Below are 25,198 nucleotides of genomic sequence, written 5' to 3' on the forward strand. Positions count from 1 at the left end.
GCCACATTTTGTTTAGCCAATCATCTGTCAATGGACATTAGGGTTGTTTCTATCTTTTGGCTATCGTGAATAATATTGTTATGAGCACAGGTGTACAAACATCTATTTGAGGCTAGGCACAGTGGCTCACACCTGTAATCCCAGCACTCTGAGAGGCTGAGGTGGGTGGATCACTTGAGTCCATGAGTTCGAGACCAGCCTGGGCAACATGGGGAAACCCCATCTCTACTAAAAATACAAAAAATTAGCCAGGTGTGGTGGCACCTGCCTGTAGTCCCAGCTACTCAGGAGGCTGAGGCTGGAGAATTGCTTGAACCTGGGAGGCGGAGGTTGTGGTGAGCTGAGATCATGCCATTGAACTCCAGCCTGAGCAACAAGAGCGAAACTCTGTCTCAAAAAAAAAAAAAAAAAAAAAAAAAGAATGGCTTAATGCTGTCATCATGCTCACTTGCAGAGGACCCATCTCATCTGATGTCTCATCTTATACACACACTGTCCACACACATCTCACAGCTTGTTCAGCACTGGGACAGCTAACTTCATGCTTTTTTTAGTTTCCAGACAGATGATTATTTTGGAGGGGTAAGTGCTCAAAACATACTAATAATCTAAACACATTCATTTCCTCTGGTCATATAATTTAAATCTCATATAATTTAAATCTCTTTGATATGGGACAAATGAGTTTCTCCCCTTAGAAATTTAGAATTTACTCAGAACTAAATGAAATAAAATCAGATGAATTGGGTTTTTCTAAATCTTAATTTTTACAGAAATGTAAAGGATTATTATTCTTAAAGTAATACTATAAGTCATTTTTTTACTTTCCCAGAACAGAATAAAAACCTCAGACAAATTAGATTAGAGAAAGACAAAGTTTAACATCACTTCTTCCTGATAAAATTTAATCATGTTAGCAATGTCACATGCTCAAGAAAAACTTAAAACTATTATATTGTTTTATGAGTTGAATTTTTATACTGGTAGAAAACTAGTATTTTGAAATATCTGCTGATATAATTTATAGACTCAGTAATTTAATTTTATTTTTATTTCTCCCTTGCATTGCCTTTTGCTCTTAAGTGTAAAACCTGTGGGAGGCTGCGGGTTACTCCTTAGGGTAGGGAAGAGTAAATATTGCATAGTAAAAAGAATAATTGTTTAACTTTGACATTCAAATTGAGGTTTTTAAGCCCTGTAAGGAAATAATGGTTGTGAAAATCAGGCTTTGAGAAGAAAAAATTATTTTCTCACACTCTCAAATCATATCTTCATAGATTGAATGGCAGGAAATTTTTTAACATTCAACCATTTATTGACCAACAAAATGTAAATTTATTATTGTTCAATTTATAATATATATCAAGAACCCAAGCTTGGAAAATTGGCCCTGGATTCCATCATGGAAAAGAAAGGGAGGTCATGTGATGTGATACAAAGAAAATGCTTATCTTTCTATTGCTTGGAGGAGGAGCCAAAGAGAGAATAGGGAGAAAGGTCTGTGAAGGCGGGCACAAGATCAGCCCCTGCGTGACAGCAGTGGACAGGGAGATGCACACCCCGTGGGTTTGGGGCCAATTTCACTGCCTCACCACACAGAGCCTGAGGACTTTCCAAGGCCCGTCGCAATACCGTATGTTGACTGGCCACAAGTAGACGCGCTTCTGGTTCCAAACTTCAAGGACCGAGTTACCCTAAATGGGCAAGTTTAAGTTCACTCCTTCCCCTTGCTACCAAGCAAGTATAGGAGATCAATAAAAAGAAAAATCAATTAAGTTTTCAGGTATTCCGTACCAGATTTAGATAAACATGTTCTTCAAAATGGGTTGCATTTAGGAAGAAAACAAACTTTTTCTATCTTTAACATGTTTGCTACTTTTTAACTTACTACCTAATTAGCAGTTTTTTGTGTCCTTAATATACAATAGTTCCAATATTAACAGCTGTAAAGTGAGACAATTTGTTTATTGTCATATTGCTAGTTAGTGGGAAAAAAAAAAAAACAACTAGAAGCAACATTCATTATTTTCTGAGCTTGGTCCAGGGCACTTTTTAATAGAGTTTGTTACTTTGGTTTTAAGCTTTAGTTATAAAGTGCTAAGGCAATGATGCACCAAATGATAAAGGCTCCTTTTTAAAATTTTCTGGTCAAGATAGATACATAGAAGAGTTCAAGGCTTGACAGAATGGTTTATACATATATTTTTTACTTCGTAAGGAAGACCAGAATCTCAATTCATCTTTACAACGGCTTTTTATTGCCTCTTCTATGAAAAGAAACCAGTACAAGGATCAAATCCCCATATTTTCATAATGTGCTCATTTTAATCTGGCAGTTTCCTCATTTCTTCTGTGGATGCCAAGACAAGCACCTGTGTGAAAAATGTTTATGTTAAACTTAGACAAAAGAGGCCAAGTGCCTATAAGAAGATGAAAATAATCAGAATGTGCTGCAAAGAAAAGTTGACCTTTCTGAGCCTCCAAAGCCTCAGATTTGCATCTTCTGCATGAAGCTGGAGGCTAGACTCTTCCTGTCTTGTTTATACATCTGAAAATAATATATGCCTTTATGACTGTCAAGATGATGAATGTGAAATCCTCTACCTTTAAACAAGATCACTGCTTTGTGGGTCCTTTGAAGCTTTTGGCATCTTCATTAAATAAAAAAATGCAAAAGCTCAACACACAAGAATGGGTGGCAGCTCTTTAGACTGGTTTCTTAAGTAAATTCATTAATAAAAGAATTCATGTCCAGATAAAACCAATGTGGCTGCTTTTCTCAGATTCGCTGGTTAGTGCATCCATCTTTACTAGTAAATTTTTGTTGCAATATAAAAGGAAACTTCCAGCTGTGCTTATAAATGGTTGGGTGCGTAGTTAGGGAAATCCATACAACCATAAACACCAGTGTTGAATTAGTAATTATTCAGAACTGAATAAATATGTAGGAGTGTAAATAACTGAATGTAGCACAATTCCACAAAAAGTCCCATTGTTTCTCCGCTGCAATAAATATGGAGATTTCTTTTCCCATGGAGGAGCCACAAGAAAGGTGGTATCCAGCAGTAAGTAGAGGACCACTGACTCTCCAGATCACAGTGTTTCACATGACCCCATACACAGGCTAACAGCAGTGTCCTGCCAAAGTATAACCCATGGGGAATAGGCCTTTGAGGTTGTTTAAAAGTGGCAGGCTGTGAGAGAGAAGCATATTTCCTTTCTGGGAGCCTAATTTAGCTGGAAAATGGAGATAGGCAGAATGTGAGTTTCCTGTAGCTTCGTGCATTGTGTAATTTTATTAGACATAAAAAAAACTTCCTCTGAATGACTTATATTAACCAAGCGAGATGTTTATTTTTATGTAAAATGTGACCTTCAAGCAATGTAAACAATATCATCCCATAAGAACACAAAATATTAATAGCTACCTAAAATGCCCATCATGATCAGTCCAATTGTCAAATCCTGCAATGGAAATTGCTTTCCTTAATTTCACAAGGCATGCATTGAATCCCACAATATCAATGTACGTCAACAAACATTTGTGGAACACCCATTGTGGGCCATAGAATTGTTCAAGTCCTGGAGACATGAAGCCAGGTAATACAGCGTCTCTAATCCCAAGGAATTTTCATGCCAGAGGAAGGAACAGATATGTAGACAGGAAAACACTAAGATTAATGCAGGGCATTATGATGGCTGAAGAGAAGCTGGGAGCTAAACCTGCTGTTGATATACAAGCCTCTGAAATCCTCAATGTTCTGGAGACATTACCAGTTACTTGTAATACTAATGAACAAATCCTACACCCTCTTCTATGAAGTGATCACAGGAAGTTGAAAAAGCATATATTATTATATTCTTCTCAGCACCATAAGTTCATGCACTCTATAATTTAGATACATGTATTGATAGATCTAGATACACAAAGAGGCAACTTTTCCTTCTAGGTTGGTAAAGGAGTATAGTAAACATACTAAACAATGTACTATAAATTTGAAAAAGAGAGTGACAGATAATACAACAATTCTCTATCTTTTACCTTATGCCACTTTTTTTTTCTTTTTTTTTTTTGTAAAGACAGGGTGGTCTCACTCTCACCCAGGCTAGAATGCAGTGGTGTGATCATAGCTCATTGTAGCCTTGAACTTCTGGGCTTAAGCAATCCTCCCTCAGTCTCCCCAGTAGCTAAGACTACAGACGGCACACCATGTGCCCAGATAATTGTTTTTGTTTTTGTTTTAAAGTTCTTTACTAGCTTATCTCCCCACCTCTCACTAAAAAAAAAAAAAAAAAATCTTGTCTGGAAACAAGGAAACAACATCAAGCAAGGAAATGCTGCTGACAGTATATTCAGGCTATTTTTCCAGTAGCCTCCCCCGAAAGCATCAAGTAACAGAGTTCAACAATGGGTTGTATAGTGTTTTCCTTATCTCTAGTGAGAATAGGTTCCTGGGTTTAGCAAAAAAACAATAAAAAAAGAGTTGTACTTTACACCTTTTTTTTTTTAACTGTAATGTTTAGAGGTTTTACCAAAGATGTTTAGAACTTACTCTGGGAAGCCAAGGGCTTCTGTATTTGCGGACATCACAGGAGAACACTGGGCCTCTGTGATAGTGGGCTTCTCAGCAAGGGAGGCAGCCTCTCATCACAGGTGGATTTCCTGTAGTGATAAGAAGGTGTTCATTAGAGCTATCATATCCAAGAGACCCAGGCTTGCCTGGGGAGGAGGAACTCTTTACTCTCTGCTTAGATATTTGAAGCAACTAAAAATTTCTGTGATAGGTTCTCTCTTTCATTCAACTCTTAATGAGTTCCACAATGCTTCCAGTGAGACTTCTTACGGCTTGCTGCATGTACTGCAAAAAGCAGACTTACACCTAATGATAGAATAAAACATGGTAGTTCCACATTGCTCTGCCCTTCACCATGTTAATTAGGGTTGGTGACACCGTAGGTGTGTTCTGCACTGGCCCTGACCAACACCTGGTCCCATCATCAAAAGTCAAACTGTCCAGAATCTTTTCCACACCATATTAACAGCTAGCTGTATTGTTTAGCAGTAGAGGAAATGTTCTGGTTTATATGTGAACCTTCTAGAGACAGCATGACACAAGGACAAGACAAATGGTTTTGGGGTCAAGCAGATATGAATTTGAATCCCAGATCTGTAATTTTCTAGCTGTGACCTGGGATAATTCTGCAAAAGCATGTATTAAGATGCTTAGTCTACAGGCCAAGAAACTAAAGCCCAGAGAAGCTTCAGGAACACAATAAGAAAATGGTCTAGGAAGAATTCAAATGCAGATGCCACTTTACCATATTTTCCAAAGGGTTGTGTCTTCACCCTGGGCTTTGAATGTTTGCTTGTTCAGATTACCATCTGCGATAAACCTACATTTACCTCTTCATTGTTGGCCACCTTAGTAACTAAGTGGTTCTACATCTTGAGGCCTCACTGACCACCAAAAAGAAAAAAAATATTCTGAGTATCCCGGAAAAGAGATTTTCAGGTTCAATTAGACTGCTGCTTTTTATTAGAAATGGACGTGAGATCAGATTTTTAAACCCAGCTGTAGTTACTGTGGTTAAAGCTGATGTGGAGGTTAAGTCTATTTGAAAATTTTAAAACATGTGAAAAGACATTGGAATCCCTGGAGATAAAGAGGAAGGAGGCTTAGAGAATTTTCTCCTGGACTTCTCTGGAGATCTTAGGAGTAGTTAACAAGAATAGATCTTTTAGATTGGGATCTGTTGTCAACTTCCTGAGATTAAAAACAGATGAACTGCCTGAAGACAAGATAGCTCTTCCAACCAGTAGTTCATGCATAATAGGACATGTGCTGGAGTTAATGGGCTTGGCAAGACCTAAACATCTTAATTCCTTGACTTATCCCATGTGGAGGTAGATGGAAAAAGCAATCAAGAACAGGGGTGAAGGAATACATAGCTATGCCTAACAATTTGAGTTTGCTTTGACTGGTATTTTATGGTATATTTGTATGAACGTGAATAAAAATGGAGAGGGGGGTAGAGATTAAAATAATGGGGAGAAGGGTAGAATTATTATAACTTGGAAAATAGTCCAAAACCAAAATAACTGCTCGCTGGAAATTATAGCAGAGAGAATGAGTTGGAAAGACTGATCTAGTGATAATGAATGTCATGGAGAAAACAAGGCTCACATGTTTTTGGATCTGGAGAGCTGATTGGTTCAGGATGTTTGTAATGGAGAAACTCACATTCTTGCTTAATAAATCTTGCCTTGCAGCGCTACATGTGGAAATTTCTTCTATACTGTCTGCCCTGACTAGTATGCCTGTAATGTCTTATCTGAAGTTTGGTGGCCAAATATGTTTCAGAATGTGGACTTTTTAAAATGTGAAAAGTAACCCAGGTAGGGTCTGGGACAATATTCTAATATCAAATATATTAATATTTACACTGAGTAGAATGTATAAATACTATAAATAGCCTCCCATCAGTTCAGATCAAGTTTTGCTGCCAAATGAATTGAGATGAGATCAGGTCAGATTTTGCCACCTGATGACCTATGAAAAACTTAAAATTTTCCAGAAGATTTAAGAAATAGAACTATGAGATTGTGAACCTGTACAAATGGAAACTTTACTTGACTATTCTACTAAACAAAACTATCAGCTGATTTACAGGAAGATGGAAAACTTTGACTTTAGGAATGTGCTTGGAAATAGTATATAGACAATAATAACAGTAGTTAATATTTCTTAAGCAATTACTGTGTCCCAGCAGTATTCTAAGGGCTTAACATAAATTAACCCACTTGAGCCTCTTACAACATTATGAGATACTGTATTGATGTATTGATGGGCCAATTGACACACGAACAAACTGAGGCACAGAAAGTTTAAGTAACTGCCAAATGCATACAACAATCAATTGGAAGGGCCCAAGTTTGAACACAAAGTGATTCCTTCCCTGACTATTAGTATCATAATTTTATGTTCTACACAAAACAAGACTTACGTATCATTCAAATTACATTATTCTTGACAATAGGAAACTAAGGGATATATTTTACAATTTAAGTTACTATAATATAGGCATGACTCAAGAGTTATGGCAGTTTACGTTTCAGGAAACCAGAATAAAGTGTATATTGTGATAAAGGAAGTCACATGATGTTTTTGGTTTTCCAAAACATAAAAAAGTTATGTTTACACTATACTGTAGTCTATCAAGTGTGCAACGACAATATGTTTAAAAAACAATGCACACACCTTAACTTAAAAAAACTTTGTTGCTAAAAAGTGCTAGCAATCATCTGAGCCTTCAGCAAGTCCTAATCTTTTTGCTGATAGAGCAAGCATGTGGGACCCACTGCCCGTGGGCCACATACAGCCCAGGAGAGTTTTGAATGCAGCCCAATAAAACTTCATAAACTTTCTTAAAACATTATGAGATTTCTTTTGTAATTTTTTTTTAGCTCATCAGCTACTGTTAGTGTATTTTATGTGTGGCCCAAGACAATTCTTCTTCCAATGTAGCCTAGAGAGCCCAAAAGATTGGATACTCCATGATAGAGTGTTTTACCTGGAGGTCAATGGCTGCTGACTGATAAGGGTGGTGGTGGCTGAAGGTTAGAGGTGCTGTGGCAATTTTTTAAACTAAGACAACAATAAAGTTAGCTGCATTGATTACCTCTTCCTTTCAGGAAAGTTTTGTCTCTAGCATGTGATGCTGTTTTGTAGCATTTTACTCACAGTCTAAACATTTTCAAAATTGAAGTCGGTCCTTTCAGACCCTGCCGCTACTTTTATCAATTAAGCTTATGGAATATTCTAAATCCTTTGTTTTTGTTTCAACAATGTTCACAGCATCTTCATTAGGAATAAATTCTATCTCAATAAACCACTTTCTTTGCTCATCCGCAAGAAGCAACTCCTCATCCATTGAGGTTTAACATCAGATTGCATCAATTCAACCACGTTTAGTCTCCATTTCTAATTCTAGCTCTCTTGTTATTTCCACCATTTCTGCTGTTATTTTCTCCACCGAAGTGTCGAACCCCTCAAAGACATTCATGAGGTTTAGAATCAACTGCCTCCATTCTGTTGTTAATATTGATAATTTGACCTTCTCCCACAAATCACAAATGTTCTTTATGGCATGTGGAATGGTGAATTCTTTCCAGAAGGTTTTTTTTTTTTTTTTTTTTTTTTTTGAGACGGAGTTTCGCTCTTGTTACCCAGGCTGGAGTGCAATGGCACGATCTCGGCTCACCGCAACCTCCACCTCCTGGGTTCAGGCAATTCTCCTGCCTCAGCCTCCTGAGTAGCTGGGATTACAGGCATGCGTCACCATGCCCAGCTAATTTTTTGTATTTTTAGTAGAGATGGGGTTTCACCATGTTGACCAGGTTGGTCTCAATCTCTTGACCTCGGGATCCACCCGCCTTGGCCTCCCAAAGTGCTGGGATTACAGGCGTGAGCCACCGCGCCTGGCCCTCCAGAAGGTTTTTAATTTACTTCACCCAGATTTTTCAGAAGAATCACTATCTATGGAAGCTATAACCTTACAAAATGTACTTCTTAAATAATAAGACTTAAAAGTCAAAATTACTCCTCGGGCCATGGGCTGCAGAATAGATGTTCTGTTAGCAGGCATGAAAACAACATTAATTTCCTTGTACATCTCTATCAAAACTTTTGGATGACCAGGTACATTGTCAATAAGCAGTAATATTTTGAAAATAATATTATTTTCTGAGCAGAGGTCCCAATAGTAAGTTTGAAATATTCACTAAGCCATGCTATAATCTGATGTGCTGTTATCCAGGCTTTGTTGTTCCATTTATAGAGCACAGGCAGGGTAGATTTAGCATCATTTCAACCACATTTAGGTTCTTAAGGACCCTAGGATTTTGGAATGGTAAATGCACATTGGGTTTCAACTAAAGTTATCAGTTGTATTAGCTCCTAACAAAAGTCATCCTGCCCTTTGAAGCCATGCGTCGATTTCTCTTCTGTAGCTATGAGTGTTCTAGATAACATCTTCCAATAGAAGGCTGTTTTGTTGCCATTGAAAATCTATTGTTTAGCGTAGCCACCTTCATTAGTTATCTTAGCTAGATCTTCCAAATAACTTGCTGCAGCTTCTCCATGGCACTTCATGTTTCAGTTTGCACTTTCCATAACACTTTTTGTGTTATGGAAATAGTTTCTTTCTTTAATCACCATGAACCAATCTCTGCTAGGTTCTAACTTTTCTACTGCGGCTGCCTCACCTCTTAGCCTTCATTGAACTGAAGAGAGTCAGGGCCTTGCTCTGATTTGCCTTTGGCTTAAAGGAATGTTGTGGCTGGTTTGTTCTTCTAACCAGACACTAAAACTTTCTCCATATCAGCAATAAGGCTGTTTTATTTTATTATCATTTATGTTTTCACTGAACAGCACTTTCATTTCCCTTCAAGAACTTTTCTTTGCATTCATAACTTGGCTAACTGGCCCAAGGGGTCTAACCTTTGGCTTACCTTGGCTTTCCACATGCCTTCCTCACTAAGCTTAACCCTTTCAAGCTTTTGATTTAAAGTGAAATGTGTAACTCTTCCTTTTACTTGAACATTTAAAAGCCATTTAAGGGTTATTAAATAGCCTAATTTGAATATTGTTGTGTCTCAGGGAGTAGAGAGGCCAAAAGAAAGGAAGAAAAGTAGGGAAATGGCCAGTCAATGCAGCAGTAAAAACCCACATGCTATTTAGATATTAAGTTTCCTGTCTTATATGGGTGCAGCTCGTGGCACCAGAAAACAATTACAACAGTAACATCAAAGATCACTGATCACAGAACACCATGAAAGATATAATAATAATGAAAGAGTTTGAAATATTATGAGAATTACCAAAATGTGACATAGAGACACAAAGTGAGCAAGTGCTGTTGAAAAAAATGGCACTAAAACTGGGCATGGTGGCTCACACCTGCAATCCCAGCACTTTGGGAGGCTTAGGCAGGTGGGTCGCTTGAGCCTAGGAGTTGCAGACCAGCCTGTGCCATATAGTGAGACCTCATCTCTACAAAATAAAGTTAATTGGGTGTGGTGGTGGGCACCTGTAGTCCCAGCTATCTGGGAGGCTGAGGTGGGAGGATCACCTGAGTCCAGAAGGCCTAGACTGCCTGCTGTGAGCTGAGATCGCTTCACTGCATTCCAGTCTGGGCAACAGAGTGAGACCCTGTCTCAAAAGCCAAAAACAAAACAAAACAAACTCAATGCCATTGGTATACTTACCCAATGCAGGGTTGCCAGACACTTTCAATTTGTAAAAAAAGAAATGTGGTATCTATAAAATGCAATATAGCAAGGCCCAATTAAATGAGATATGCCCCTACCTTTCAAAATGCTTGCTTTCATCATGGAGTGTCCTTTTTTATTTGAGAACATCTGAAGTTTTCTATCTTGAAACTAAGTAAATTAACAGATTATTGATACAAACCATGTTAGCATGAGCAACATGAGAAAAATCAAGCATTTGCATTTCTCCTTGAGAGTAGGGACTGGTTTTTAGTCATTGTTTTATCTCCAAGGCCTAACTTGGAGGCTTGTGCATATTACATACTCTACGGAATGAATGAATGTGTCCCAACCTCAAAAAAGCCCCAAAATGAAGAAGTCCCATTGAAAAATGCTAATTTGCATTACTCTGTTTATGCTTTTTTTTTGGTTGATGTTAATCCATTAGGTTTTAGGAAATCAAACTTTTATATTGGTTTGTATTTATATAAAAGTGTAGCATTGATGGGAGGGTAGTTAACAGTTTTGCATTTGGTTGAATGTGTTATTTTAGCTGGTCCCTCCTGACTCCTAGTCATGCTTATATGTGTGTGTGTATATGTGTGTGTGTGTATATATGTATGTATATGTGTTTGTATACATGTGTATCTCTGTGTATATATGTATGTATATATACATGCCTGTGTGTTCATGTGTGTGTACATGTGTGTATGTGTGTATATGTGTTTGTATGTAAATGTCTGTGTCCGTGTGCATGTGTGTGTCCGTGTGTGTATATGTGTACATGTATGTATGTGTATACATGTGTGTGTGTGTGTGTGTGTGTACCTATGAACATGTAATGTGTAACACCTCCAGATCAGATCAGGCCTTATTCCAGCAGCTCTTGGAAAATGATGCAGCTTATCCAGTTTGACCACTCCAGATACTGACTGCCAGAGTCAGGTGCTTTCACCTGGTTCCCATGCCTATCTCTGACAATATCTGAAGAGTTCTTTGACTCAGAACTTTGTCAAGATGATTAAGGTGAGAATGCCTGAAACCATACCACAGTACAAACTGCATAGAGTTTTTTAAGTTACCTTGAACAAAACATGTATTTCTAGTATTAATGTCCAATATTTATTCATTAAGGCATTTTTGGATAAGAAAAAAAACTCCTTCCAGAATCCATCCATATTTTGCACCACTGCCATGGTTCTGCAGGATCGACGGTTCCCCACTTATCCTATTCTGTCTCATTTCAGACTGTAAATGGTAGAGTCGCTCTCTTGTCTCAGTGCTTTGGTACTCAAAGCAGATTCTCAGTATCTCTATCTGCAGTTGTGCAAAAGTTTTTCTCAGAGCACAGCATTGTTCTCACAGAGCTTCTACAGCAAACTGGACTTTGATACTTCATAGGGAAGTGCTGAGACTTCAGAGTGTCACTCTTTTCCAAAGCATCCTCTGCAAAATGGCCAGATGACTGCTCCTTCCTGTAGCTTTTCCCTCTGCTATTCTATCTCACAAGATATCACTCTCCATCGCTCTCTGTGTCCCTCTGTCCCTCTATCTGCTCTGTACTACAGTATATAGATGCACTATTTTGACAAAGAATGCCACCTTCAGCTAAGGTAAAATCAGGTAAAGGACTGGCCATTGGACAGCAGCCACCTCGTTACTTTCCATGGCGCATCATCATACTTCCTCTCTGGTTGTTCTTGGATCTTACAGACATATGTCTATACATGCAGAGATACACACACCTGCACTCCTATACCATCCTTGCGGAGAGAAGATAATTTGAGAATTTAAGCTGTCCTATTTGCTTTCACACATTTCTTATACCAGTTGTTAATATAGAACCATTTTAGAAATAGTTTTTTTCAGTTTTAATTAAAACTCTAACTTGCCAACATTCTTATTTTACCCATTTAAGAGATTTGTGCTCATACATAAATACATAATTCTGTGATGTATGATAAATGAATACATCATTGATAAATCACAGAATTTATATTTTATTCATTTATCATCAATGATGATTATCATTATGATCATCAGTCATCATAATTTCTAGGAAACTAAAAAAACTAAAGAAACTGGAAAACTAAAAAAACCTATTTTTTTTGAGATGTAATTTTTGCTCTTTTGCCCAGGCTAGAGTGCAATGGTGAGATTTCAACTAATTGCAACCTCTGCCTCCTGTGTTCAAGCAATTCTCCTGGTTCAGCCTCCTGAGTAGCCAGGATTACAGGCACTCACCACCACACATGGCTAATTTTTGTATTTTTAGTAAAGATGAGATTTCATCATGTTGACCAGGCTGGTCTTGATCTCTTGACCTCAGGTGATCCACCAGCCTCGGCCTCCCAAAGTGCTAGGATTACAGGCGTGAGCCACTGCACCTGGCCACTAAAGAGGTATTAATAAGTTATTTTTGCTTACCTTTGGTCCCTTTTCTCTTTAAGAAAAGACTGGCAGCTGGGCATGGGGAGGGGCCTCTGTTTATTATTTATTTATTTATATATTCATTCATTCACTCGTTTTCCTGATTTTCTTTCATTTCTGTTATAAATTGCATTTCTTAAGTACATTACAACGTTGACAGCTTAAATGTGGCTAGGCATAGTGGCTCATGCCTGTAATACCAGCACTTCAGGAGGCCAAGGCAGGCAGATCACTTGAGCCCAGGAGTTCAGGACCAGCTTAGGCAGCATGGCAAAACCCCTTCTCTACATAAAAATACAAAAAATTAGCCCGGTGTGGTGGCACACACTTGTAGTCCCAGCTACCCAGGAGGCTGAAGTAGGAGAATCACCTGAGCCCAGGAGGTGGAGGTTGAAGTGAGCTGGGATCGCACATCACACTACTGCACTCCAGCCTGGGCAATAGGGTAAACCCCTGTCTTTAAAAAAAAAAAAAAGCAAGGAGGAAAGAAAGCTTAAATATCAATTACATAGCTCCCTCACTGATTCAGAGATGAGCTTGTCATCTAAATGAGCCAATGGGATGTGGGGAGTATTTGTTGAAGCTAGTGGGAAAGACAACCTACCTGTTTTTCTGTAGTAAATGCAGGTAGAAATATGAGAAAGGAGAAGAATTCTCTCTAGAAGATAATGGCAGCCATCTGACTACCAGAATAGTAGCAGGCTTAGGAAGAAGCTGGCACCGTAAAGAGAGAGCAGAGAGACCAAAAGAAGCCACATTTTCAGTTACATTATCGAGGCCACTAGTTCAAGACTTGCCTGAAGCTATCTCTGGAGCCAATATATTCTCTTTATTAGTTAAGCCAGTTAGAGTTTGGCTTTCTGATTGTTGAACAAAAACAGTACTGAATGATACACTATTATTGACATTGGGTATAAAGAAAAGTTTTGTTCGCTGTGGCAGACCCCATTAGTCACCTACACAAAAGATACTGTTCTTCTTCCTTGCAAACAGAACTTCATTTTTATTCATAATTTATTTATAGAGTATGTTGGGGGTCCTTCCTCACCCATTTCAGAATGCTGATTTTCATTCGTCTTGACCAATCATGGAGGTGACTTTTTTCTCTTTGTCAAGGGCTGCTTCAGGGAGGTGATATAACCAGGGACACACACGCACGAAAATATGAGGTAGATTCTGTTGCAAGCATCGCGGAAGTTTTCCTAACTTTTGAAAAGATGAGACAAGACAGGACTTTCTCTTCCAACTTTCAGACAATGCCTTGTGAAGAATGCAACCACATTGCAAATAGAAAGGAGAAACAAAAGAATCCCAGAGAAGCCAACCTGGCTCCCCAGACTCACAAAATGTGCTAACCCTGGAATTCCCCTGAGTTTCACCTTCGGTATAATAATAAACTTCCCATTGTATAAGTTGCTGATAGTCACATATCCTGTTATTTGGAGCTGAATCACTCTGACCAATATATTCACAGACAATATTGATTCTTTGAGGCTAATCTCAAGTTAAATATTACCTTACTTAATTGATTAATCTGAGTCCTAAAAAGGAAACAAGTTCTTTCACCATTTTTGTCACATTTTGTCATTTGATGGTTTAAGTGGTTTGTAGAATTGAGGTGACCAATTAATACATAATGCAGATTAAATTTAAATAATTTCTACATCTTAAGCCTGAGACTAAATGGAAAGTTGACCTGCTGAAAATGAATGTGTGTCCTAAGTCTTTGTTTATCCAGGTGGTTAGAACCAGAAAACACTGGGAGGGTCATCTTGGGAAGCAGCCAGAACAAATGCCCACAATAGTCTTAACAACAACCCTGCTGCCAATTCCTAAGATTCTTAGCATTTTCTAGATCAGAAATTAATAGTAGATGGAAACAAAAAAGAATGAGACATCTGGCCTGTTGTTTTATCTTTCTTTTTTTTTTTTGAGATGGAGTCTTGCTCTGTTGTCCAGGCTGGAGTGCAACAGCGAGATCTCAGCTCACTGCAATCTCCACCTCCTGGGTGGAAGCCATTCCCCTGCCTCATTCTCCTGAGTAGCTGGGATTACAGGCATGCACCACCACACCCAGCTAATATTTTGTATTTTAATAGAGACAGAGTTTTACCACGTTGGCCAGGCTAGTCTCGATCTCCTGACATATTATCTGCCCACTTCAGCCTCCCAAAGTGCTGGGATTACAGGCATGAGTCACCGCACCTAGTCTGTTTTATCTTTTAAAGCCAGGAATATTCCATAAACAATTGAGAAGTACTTAGCATATGACCCCCATGGGTATGTTGTGACCCCAGATTAGTAGGAGATGCTGATGGGACAAGATTTCCATGGACTTATATACTTAGCTGATAGAAGAGGCAGGGTGTAATGTGGTTGAAAAGTTGCTGCATGTTTCAGACCTGCTCCTAGCTATACAAAGAGTCTGGTGGTATCATGCATAATAGTAGCAATAAGAGGCAAATATTTACTCTGCTTTGGTGTAATTGCTGAACAAGTTCTTAGTAAAATGACATGGAGTAGGTGCTCTGTAAATATCTACCTTTCCCCACTTTCCCTTTATCCCCCCTCTTTCCTCCTGTCTCACAAGTACAGGGGAAGAAGCTGTGGAAAAAGAAAAATAAATCATAGCCATGGAAGTTCTTTGATATCTCTAAAAGTTTTATTTTTCTATTATTATTTATGTATAATACATCTCAAATATATACAACAAAACTTATACAACAACAACAGAAGAATTTTGCCGAGTATTCCATCAGTCCCCTAGGCATTTTTTTATGCTTCTTTTTTTTTCTCTTTTTTTCTTTTTTGGTGCTTTGCATGTTCATATGCTTCTCTAAAGTGCTTTGGATTTGAGTCTCATCTGAAAATAAGTCTGTTACCATTAGCTTTAATAATGTTCTCAGTGAATGTAACTTACCTGATAAAGTAGGTAACTATTAGAAAAAAAACCTATGAAAATTAATATTTATATAAAATATCAGAAGATTTCTTAAACTAAAAAAAAAAAGCTTGTTTGAGTCCCCTTTTGGAGAATTTCTCTATAACTTGAATTATCTTTTGTAATTTCAAGATGAAATTATATCTTGATATGAAAAAAATAAAGTCAAGCTGATAAAATTGGAATGGCATTCCACAAGGAGGAGGGATTGAGAGAACAGTATACCACAAGCTGTCCTCAAGAATGGGGCATTTTCATGGTGCCAAGTTAACTTAGCAGAGACATCCCTGTCCCTCACCCCATCCTTGAGTCAATTTCTTCCTGTTGTTTTATTATATAAAATTTAAATGAAAAGCAAGTTGTACAAAGTAAAAGTGAAAGAAAGTTAATAAAAATAAAGTTAGGTATTATTGTTCGTATTGGAGAAGACTGATAAGCAGTAGCTGCTTTTGTAAGTTCTTCCTCTCCAGTGTGCAAGGACCCTCTCACTGTGACATTATTTTTACGCACTTCAACTCTGCTATTGATTCTCATTTGCTTAAACCACTTTCATGGCTCTCTCCCTAAAACCTACTTTTCTTTTGGTATCTTCTGACCTGAACCCTGTACATTCCAACAATAAATGTCCGAGTGTGCAGGTGTGCCACTACAAAGCCCCTTTGTATTATCATGATACAAGAAAACCTTCAGCCACATTAAATTTAAAAGAGTTTCATTGAGCAATGAACTACCCGTGAATCGAGCAGCCCCCAGAATCACAACAGATTCACAGAGACTCCAGTGCAGCCACGTGGTAGGAGAAGATTTACAGATCAGAAAAAAAGGAAAATGGAGCATACAGAAATTGGAAGTGAGGTACAGACCAGCGGGATTGCTTACATCTCTGCCTTTGCCTTATCTGAACACCGTTTGCATACTCAGCAGTGTACGAGTGGTTGAAGTACGGGACTGCTCTAAGGAAGACTGTCAACAGGCCAAATGTTTAGGGGTCAGGTAGATGAACTTGAAGCAAGTCCTTTGGATTTGGTGATATTGGTAACCTCAGCAAGGCCAAGTTTAGTAAGGCCCTTCTGAAAACAAAAATTAGCTTGTAATAGGTTGACATGAGAAAAATACAGCAGACCCCTTTTATGTGTGATTTTGCTCTCTGCAGTTTTAGTTACTCAAGGTAAACCATGGTCTGAAAATAGGTGAGTATAATACAATAAGATATTTAGAGAGAGAGAGAGAGAGAGAGATCATGTTCACATAACTTTTATTATAGTATATTATTATAACTGTTCTATTTTACTATTCATTATTTTTGTTAATCTCTTATTGTGCCTAATTTATAATTAAACTTTATCACAGGTATGTGTGTGCAGGAAGAAAGCATAGTATATGTGAAGTTTGGTACTGTCTGTGGTTTCAGGCATCCACTGGGGGTCTTGGAACTATCCTCCAAGAATGAGCAGGGACTACTGTAGAGGAAAGGGAGAAGAGTATAGACAACTCACCCAAGAGCTTTGACTGTGAAAGGGGAGCAGAGTGACAGAGTAATAGCTGAAAAGGCATTACGTAGTCTAAAAGTTTTATTTCCTTTCTAAAATGACAGCAATTATGTTTAAATGCTTAAAAGTAGAAAGATTAACATTTACACAGAAGAGGGAACTATAATGGTTTAAGATTCCAGAGGCGGCAGGAGGGTCTGTAATCCAGATCTCTCTGGATGTCTGGAAACCTTCAGTTGCAAATAGTTGAAATCCAAGTCCACTGGTGACAATGCACTAAATGAGCTTTCTGGCTCTCCTATAATGGATAGATTGTCTTCATTATTCAGATGTTCTTTAGTTTTTTCCTTTCTCTATTCATTTTCTGTTGCTGCTATGACAAATTATAATATCTTAGTAGCTTAAAGTAAAACAAGTTTGTGAACTTACAGTTTTTTTTTTTTTTTTGAGAAGGAGTCTCACTCTGAGTGAAGTGGTGTGATCTCGGCTCACTGCAGCCTCTGCCTCCTGGATTCAAGCAGTTCTCCTGCCTCAGCCTCCTGGGTAGCTGAGATTACAGGTGCCCACCACTATGCCTGACTAATTTTTGTATCTTTGGTAGAGACAGAGTTTCACCATGTTGGTCAGGCTGGTCTCAAACTCAGGTGATCTGCCTGCCTCAGCCTCCCAAAAGTACTGGGATTACAGACGTGAGCCACCACTCCTGGCTGGTGATCTTTTATAGTTCTTACAGATGGAGGTCAGAAGTCCAAAACAGGTGTCACTGGACTAAAATCAAGGTGTCAACAGGATTGTGCTATTTTTATAAGTTCTAGAGGAACATATCTTTCTTTGCCTTTCCCATCTTCTTTAGGCCACTCACATCCCTTGGCTTGCAGCCCCTGTCTCTGTCTTCAGAGCCAGCATTGTAACATGTTCAGATATGTTTCTCTGACTCTGACCCCCTACTTCCCTTTTATTGTCCTTGTGATTACTTTGGGTCCACCCAGATGATCCAAGACAATCTTCCCATCTCAGAATCCTTAATCACATCTGCAAAGTCTCTTTGGTCATATAAAGCAACATATTCAAAGGTTTTGGGGAACTCTTGGGGGAATATTTTTCTGGACATCTTTGTGGACAGCTTTGAGGGTAGTCATTATTCTGCCTACCACACTTCCCTATTTCTTTTTTTTTTTAATTGCATTTTAGGTTTTGGGGTACATGTGAAAAACATGCAAGATTGTTGCATAGGTGCATACGTGGCAGTGTGATTTGCTGCCTTCCTCCCCTTCACCTATATGTGGCATTTCTCCCCATGCTATCTCTCCCCAACTCCCCACCCCCTGCTGTCCCGCTCCACTCCCCCTTTCCCTATTTCTAAAGTACTCTTCCAAGCTTTCTGAGAATCATGGATGGAGCTTCCTCTGTTCTACGTTTTATGTAAGTGAAAATCTCAATAACGAATTTCAGCCATGTCACTAAGTGAGAGAGTGGCCACCACTCAGAGAATAATATGTTCTGAGAATTATGTGATGATCCTACTTGGCTGGTTCTAGTAGCAATTGATTTCATTGTTTTTAGCATTCAGGACAAAATAAATGGACAACACAAATAAGTTCTGTGTGAACCTGCTGCTGCAGTAGTATCTTTTGCAGTTTATTATGTCTTATACACACATTTTTAAGCTCCAGCCAAAAGACACTGTCTTGAGACCTAGCACCATATCTAGGGGACTAGGAAAAGAGAGACTTCTCTGCAGACCAGTAGTGCTATCTCTCTCTGTTATCCCAAGGCTGATCAAAAGAAAGAAAATGAGAGATGGGGTGAAATTTAAAAAAGAGAAGGGGCTGGGTGTAGGCATGTATAGTTGCACATGTCAGTCAAAATTTTGTACGAAAAATGACTGCAGTCAAGTGTTCTGTCATCAGGGACATTTAATAGCAGTGTCACGTCAACTAAACCAAAATAACTTGTACTTCCTCTGTGCAAAGCCCATTCCTTGGCACAGTTTAAACAAGTAAAATCCTGATGAACAATAGCAATGGACCCTTTATCCCATCTTTCTCAAAAAATTTTTTTCAGTCATTATAAAGAATAGCCCTAATAATACTATTATTACTACATTAATTTATTTCTCAATGCTGTACAACATTAGAAACTGTAATACCTTTTAAAAATTAAGGCAAACAAATGATCTGAATAGGCATTCCTGATTTCATAAGGAGGTATCCTTAACTAACCCTTATGCACCACCAGGAAGAAAAACTTGAAAAAGTCCCACATTTGACAGTAGTGCAACATTCAATCCAAAACACGTAAAATGGTCAGGTGTAGTGGCTCACCCTGCAGTGGGTGGGAAGGAACCGTGCCCCAGAAAGAGACTGATGAGGTAAGTTAGCCTAAGTTATCCTACCCTCACCCTAGTGGAACACTTTGCCCTACTGGTGAGTAGACAGAAGACGGGATACAGCACTGCACTCTGCCCACCAGCCAATGTCTGGCCACTGGGGCCTACCCCCACCTCTCACACTCCTATATTCATCTTATGGTGTCATCTTTGAGACATCATCACTTGCTTTTCCACACAAACAACCAACACCCTGCCTCTGCTAGCAAAGTGTTATCGGTCTTCTTGGACATATGCGCTGACTCCAGCAAGCTCCAGGAATACAGCCCTGGATTCAGATCCTCAGGAGGGCATGGTGGGGGTAACTGTTAAACTTCTATGGAAGCTGGGGAGTCACTATACTTCCAACCCAAACTGCAATCTCTGCCTTCCTCTCTCTCTGGCTCACCCTCTCTTTTCCATCCACTACCCAAAGGAAAAGGAAAGAAAAGACAGACTAAGGAAATAGATGTATTCATTCACTGAAACAGAAATGAAAGCAAAAACAGAAACAAACTCCTAAACACTCATTATTTTTTCTGTGTGTTCTGGAGATAATTTAGCCAAATTAGAACTGGCAAGATATTGTTGGGATGTAAGCTAATTAAAGGACGGGGGCTGGGTTGCAAGGACCATGGATGCATTCAATCAGCTAGTAGCATTTAAACGCAGAGCCTTGTCATGTAGCCAGCACAATAGATGTGCTCTCCCTCCTCCAGCTGTGAATATTGCAGCCTTGTCAAGAATAGGCTTGTGTGGTGATTTCCGGCCTACCTGTTAGGATTTAGTCAAATATTGGTTCACCGTCAATCTTGTAGGTCAGCAGAAATTCACTGTAGAAACCTGGCTGATAGATTTCCTTGGGAAGCTCTATAAAAGGATAGATTCCCAGGTGCCCTTCTAGATTAGCTCAAGCAGAATTTCAAGGATGAGATCTTGGATTCTCCACATTAACAGAGATTTCCCAGTGCCACGTTTGGGGAACCATTTTTATAGTGTATAGCAATCTACATCCTAGATTGAGAAGACATTTCTAACTTTCCATTTTCTATCAAAAAAGAAAGTAAACTCAGCAATATTACATGCAATGAGAACAGTTTATTTTTTTTAATGCAGTAGTGGAAGCAGTATTTGAAGAAAAAATATGCCTGGGGAGGAAATCTAGGATTTTTTTTTTTGAGACGGAGTCTCGCTTTGTCACCAGGCTGGAGTACAGTGGTGCAATCTCGGCTCACTGCAACCTCCGCCTCCCTAGTTCAAGCAATTCTCCTGCCTCAGCCTCCCGAGTAGCTGGGACTACAGGCGCATATCACCATGCCCAGCTAATTTTTGTATTTTTAGTAGAGATGGGGATTCACCATGTTGGCCAGGATGGGCTCGATCTCTTGATCTCGTGATCTGCCCGCCTCGGCCTCCCAAAGTGCTGGGATTACAGGCGTGAGCCACTGTGCCCGGCCTAGGATATTTTTGTATTCATCCTAATGACATGCCAATTGTAACCTTTAGACCAATACTTTCTTAGGTGATTTGTATTATGTATGCACTTAACTTTCATTTATTTATTCACTTGACAAACGACCATCCCCACAATTCATGCATGATTTTGGGCATAGGAGACACAGTACTGAACAAGACAATAAAAAAGCTCTGCTTTCATGGATCTTTCATTCTAGCAGGGGAGAGAGACTACCAACAAGATAAAAACAAAATCTAGAATAGATGAATACAGCATGTCAGTAAAAATAAGGCAGAAAACAGGGATTTGAAGTATTCAGCAATGGCACTTGGGTTGAAATTGTAGGTAGGATGGCCAGGGAAGGCTTCACTGTGTGAAGGTGACTTTGGAGAGTGAAGACCTGAAGGAATTGAGAGAGCTAGACATGTATGCATCAGGTGTACAATTGTCCAGGCAGAGGAAAGAGTAAATGCAAAGGTCCTGGGATAAGAACATGCCAGGCCTCGCAGAACAGCAATGAAATTGTGGAGATGTAGCAGAGTCAATGTTGCATTTACTCTGGAGAGGAGGAAGGAGGATTAGGATATGTGCTATTGAGGTAAAGGGGTCCCAGATCACACAGGGCCTTGAAGGTCAGTGTGAGATTTTGGTCTGCCTAAGATGAAAAGTCACTGGTGGATTGTAGGCAAGAGTGTCAAGACCTGACATATTTTAATGGGACCTCTCTGTGAAGAGTTGAAACCAGACTAAAGTAGCAGAAACAGGGTGACTAGAGAAGACGCTATTGCAATATTTAAATACTAGGCAAGAGGGAATTACCACTTAAATAAATGATGAACGTGGGCCCTAGAGTATATGCCTCAGAGTGGGCATAAGAAGAAAGATAGGAATCTGTATTTCCCTTGGTCTGCTTAGCTCCCACACACCTCTCACCATGAGAGCATCTAATTGCCACATGAGTGATGCTCGTGGTTAGAGACAAGTGTTTTTCACTCATTCTACCTGTTCCCTAAACAGTAAACAAGTCCTAGAAGTGTCTTCATCAGCCAGACCCCTCACTCTGGCCTGGAGACTGGTGCGGTGCTAGGGTCTGAATGTTTGTGGCCCTCCAAAATAGGTATGTTGACATTCAATCACCTTTTAATGCTATTAAAAGGTGAGGCCTTTAGGAGGTGACTAGGTCATGAAGGCAGAGCCCTCATGAATGGGAGTAATGCTTTATAAAAGAATCCTGAGGGAGCTTATTGGCTTTTCCACCATGTGAGGACACAGCTGAGAGGCACCATCTACGAGGAATGGGTCCTCACTAGACAGTGAACCTGCCGGCACTTTGATCTTCAACTTCCCAGTCTCCAGAACTATGAGAAATACATTTCTGCATAAACTAAGGCAGCCCAAGCAGACTAAGATATATGCAGGCACCACAACTTCTTGGGGCCAGATGAACAGTAAGCAACAACTGCTTCCTACATGGTCTCTCTTGCCTCTTGTTTTCTTGTTTTTCTTTTCATTGGGTGTTCTACTCTCTGATCCACTGCTCTCAGTAGCACTGCCCCATGTCATTCGGCCTGCAGCCCTTCCATCATGGTCTCGACTAAGTATTTGTTCCCTTCTAAGGCACTTACAAAAACAGACAGATCTTCTTAAACTCACAAGTTTCGGCCTGCTGCTAGGTGAAAACATATATTCCCTCCAGTGCACCATTGCATTTCAGATTTTTCCTTTAAAATATAACTAAGACTGATCTTCATTAAGATATATTATCAAAAATTCCTAGCAAATATTGTACTACATTTTAATTCCTTTTAGTGACCAAATCTCTTTGCCAATCAATTTATTCTTATAATGCTGTTTGTTTTTTCCAACTCAATTAACACGTGCCTACTACAGATGTATCTTAAATGTTCACAGCTTTAGTGGAAGGAAATTGAAGTACCTTTGAAGTCAGTCATTTGGTGCTATAGAGATTGGTCTCTTTGCAAGTGAAAATGTTAAAAGGGGAGGATAAATGAAACCTCAAGACATAGGACTAATCTGATTTTCAAAAAGAAAAATATTTATACTACAATACAAAAAAATAAGTGAATCATTTATTTCAGAGAATAGCCATTTGCAAATTGTTCACTGTAAAAATCTAGAGGGCAGAAAACCTAAAAAGTTTTCCTTTTTTTTTTTTTAATTTAAGTAGGAGGGATATATTTCTAAAGAATATATCCTAAAGGTGTGCCACTGTGCAAGTCCAAGTATGGCAAGAGATGAAACTGGGCTCTGTGGTGGCTGCTGACAAATATACACAACTTTCAAAACCAGCACGTAGTGAGTCACAGTGATGGGCGTATGTACAGAGGAGGAAGCTGTCACTGTCTTTTAGGCCAAACAGCAATCCTGGGTGGCTCTGGTGGAATGAGGTATTTAATCACCTCACCGTGATCCTGGTTGAGTCTTTCTTGTTGAGTAAATACTTGGCAGCCTTAGTCATTAGCTTGAAAGGCAGACAGAAAAGTAAACTTTCACGAGTGAGTACTCAGCTGAGATGTTTGCTTAGGCTAATGCTTTATACCCTTTGGGCCTAACTCACTGCTGCCACTCCCCTACACCACTGTGAAGCTGCAGCTGTGGGAGCTGACATGATCTTATTCACTCTCTAGGTGCAAGTTCTCAAATATAATTATTGGGTGAAGGAATGAACAAGAAGATGACTATGAAGGATACTTGGAATCTGGTGAGGAACAAGTATATTTCCCATTATTAGGGGTACTTGCATCAGAAATTAGATCAGTGCTTCTCAGCATTTCTCTGTTTAATGCATACTTTTTGGTGGCACCCATGAAGAAATCTAAAAGGGAACATCCCTTTTTAGCAAGAAGTATTGAGAAAATCTAAAAGAACTCTTCCTCCTATTCATTGGGTCACTTTTCAGCTCTGTATCACTGTTTACAGAAAAGTTAACTTCTTGGACTAGTAAAGCAATGTTTTCACATATTCTAGGTCTGTTGACCTAATATGAAACCACACCTTCTTGCTCTGATTAGCAACAAGTGGGATCCCACTGTCCTCCCAGTCTATGTATGGCAGCGTTCCCTCTGTCAGGTCTCTCTGTAACAATGTGCAGCTGCAGTCATCACAAAATGCAGATTTTTAACTCATGGATTATAATTGGCAGCCAACCTCTGAAGAGCTGGAGGGACACCAGTGACTGAGATCACTTGCTTAGAAAATTATCAGAGATGTTTCAGAAATAATTCCTATACTCGGTAGCAGGTGAGATTAGACCACCTTCAAAATGTAGTCAGCTCTCAGTCTCTGAAGGTACTGCTTCAACTACAGTAGCCTCTGTTGTTATCTGTTTAGCTATTAGTCATTTTTGATATATCTCTCACGTGTCGCTTTTCTCAGAGCATGAAGGTTTTCAGGGTATGAAGAACAGGAAGCTGGAAATGGCCAAAGGCAATGTCATATTTTCTTCTGGACCTTCAGTCTTCCAAGCCTGACATAGAAAAGTGAGCACAGCTTGGATCAACGGAAGGCAGAATGCTGGGACTGCCTCTCCTCTTGCTAAATTTTTCTAACCCTGCCCAACTCCCACTGGCCATTCCCTGCAGCCTTTTTGCCAGGACCCTAAACCCTCATTCTCAGTCCTGCCTTACATCCATTTTAAGTAAAGGCAGAAAGAAGGAAAATGATGAAAAATAGTATATGCTTGTAAAAACTCCTGCAGTAGCAGCTAGAGTGATTAGTTCATACCCTCACTGTGGCCAATCAGGTTTTTCCTCTCTTTCTCACACATAGAAGAGCTTTTCTTGTTGCAATCTCTGGATTTCCTGGATCCTCTGGGTGTGGGGTTAAGGCTGAGATGATCTGGTAAGATAACAGCACCTCCAGGCTTCAGGGAGCTGCCAGCAGAGCCTACAAAAGACCACAGGTGTGTGAATTGTAGGACATATACAGCTGTCAGAACCTTGGGGACACACATCATTTCCTGTTACAGACAAGGGAGACTAGATAGGGGAGAGTAGTGAAATGGTTAGTGGTAGATTCTAGAAAACTCACTGGGGTGGCCTTGGGCCCTTTCCAATACAAATAGGACATGAAGCTCTTGAAGTCCCTCACTTTGCTAAAGAGTTTTAAACACTTTTGTTTGTTGTAATGTGTTTAGAAATGGAACAAAATATTTGTGTTATTTGTGTAAATGGACTATTTAGTAGTAAAATATGCTTGTATGAGAATTTTTTATTTTTAGTAT

General features: G+C 39.3%; 1 protein-coding gene and 1 long non-coding RNA gene across 6 annotated transcripts in view; one reads left to right on the forward strand and one right to left on the reverse strand.

Annotated features, from left to right (window-relative positions):
• Nucleotides 1-25,198, forward strand: part of CCDC192 (coiled-coil domain containing 192) — a 211,684-nt gene that overhangs the window by 182,246 nt on the left and 4,240 nt on the right. The window lies entirely within an intron of this gene.
• The window catches only part of LOC105714106 (uncharacterized), a 171,921-nt gene continuing 148,165 nt past the window's right edge, over nucleotides 1,443-25,198 (reverse strand). For 2 of the 5 annotated variants that reach the window (XR_010338756.1, XR_001106739.2), the window contains 2 exons: nucleotides 24,700-24,861; nucleotides 20,748-24,442 (listed from right to left, as the gene is read on the reverse strand). This is a non-coding gene — a long non-coding RNA (uncharacterized LOC105714106). Of the gene's footprint in view, nucleotides 2,373-4,553; nucleotides 4,664-20,746; nucleotides 24,443-24,699; nucleotides 24,862-25,198 lie in introns of those variants that run through there. The other 3 variants (XR_010338757.1, XR_010338758.1, XR_010338759.1) reach the window with 3 other exon arrangements.

The sequence above is a fragment of the Aotus nancymaae genome, unplaced genomic scaffold, assembly GCF_030222135.1.
Source record: "Aotus nancymaae isolate 86718 unplaced genomic scaffold, 86718_ANA_hifiasm-v0.15.2.pri h1tg000064l_1, whole genome shotgun sequence".
NCBI lineage: Eukaryota > Metazoa > Chordata > Mammalia > Primates > Aotidae > Aotus > Aotus nancymaae.